The following is a 1,144-nucleotide window of genomic DNA, read 5'->3' on the forward strand; positions in this document are numbered from 1 at the left end:
CTCTGAATAATCTCTCCTGTCTTTTTTCCTGCAATACAGAGTCGCCTATTTTATAAAAATGAGGTGGAAGCATCTGCAGTTTCTTACAGGTAAAGCACTATATAGTCCTGCAGTAACATCCTGTCCATACATAACCATTTACTCATTCTTTGCCTTTCTATCATTTCCTCCAGTGGACCATGAAGTGATTACCACGTGATGTTTCTGACTGCTCTCCCATATTTCCAAAACACTGTTACTGTGCTGGCAGGGTCACAGCCACCAGGACTAAAGTATGTAATAACAGCCTGACACAAAGCACCCCGTGCTCAGACACTGCAAATGGACACGTCTGCTCCTTGCAAGAGGCTGGGCACACGGCAGGGCAGCTCACACAGTCACTGGTCAGCACCCTGGGCTATGCAGCTTGTTCCTGTATCAGTGCTAAAGGACCTGGCTGCTCCCTTGTGCTAATCCAGCAACAAGGCAGCCTGGAGACAGACTCACAGGCTGGAAAAGTCTTTGGGAGGTCATGTATTCCCACCCCCTGCTCAAGGCTGGATCCACTTCAAAGCCAGAGCTGTGTTAGTCAAGTTTTGACTATCTCCAAGAAAGGAGATTTCACAACCTCTGTGGGTAATTTGTTCCAGTGCTTAACCAATCTCAGCCTTTTTTCTTCTCTAAACATACTAATGGAATTTCCCTTTCTGGTAATTTGTGACCATTACCCTGTGCACTTCCAGGAAGAGGCTGCTTCTGACTCCTCTCTGACCACCCTTTTTGCAGCTGGAAGCAGAGCCCTTCCTCCTCCTTGGCTCCCCACCCAGCTGAGTACGTTCCCTTCACCCCTCCTCAGATGCCATGTGCTTCTGCCCCCAGACCTTAGTGGTGACCCTGCTTTGGGCACTCCTCATTTTTTCTGTGCCTCTCTCACATGGTTTCAGGCAGCAACGCCCACTCCAATGTTTTCTTTAAAACAGTTCATGTTCCAATTTGCCACCAATAAATGACTTGAACTCTTCCCTTCACCTCCTTTCCCCAAACGCATTTCCAGCCGTGTGCTGCTAGAGAGAAGAGAGACTTAGGGCCTCTGGTGATCCAGAAGACATTCAACTTTCTGAGCTGGGAAACTGCAGTGCCAGGGTTCAGAGGGCCTGTCAGCAGG

At 48.7% G+C, this 1,144-nt stretch overlaps 1 protein-coding gene across 1 annotated transcript in view; it reads right to left on the reverse strand.

Annotated features, from left to right (window-relative positions):
- The window catches only part of RNF150 (ring finger protein 150), a 107,209-nt gene that overhangs the window by 38,042 nt on the left and 68,023 nt on the right, over positions 1-1,144 (reverse strand). The gene's annotated exons all lie outside the window — the stretch shown is intronic.

Source organism: Geospiza fortis, unplaced genomic scaffold (assembly GCF_000277835.1).
Source record: "Geospiza fortis unplaced genomic scaffold, GeoFor_1.0 scaffold35, whole genome shotgun sequence".
Classification (NCBI taxonomy): Eukaryota; Metazoa; Chordata; class Aves; order Passeriformes; family Thraupidae; genus Geospiza; species Geospiza fortis.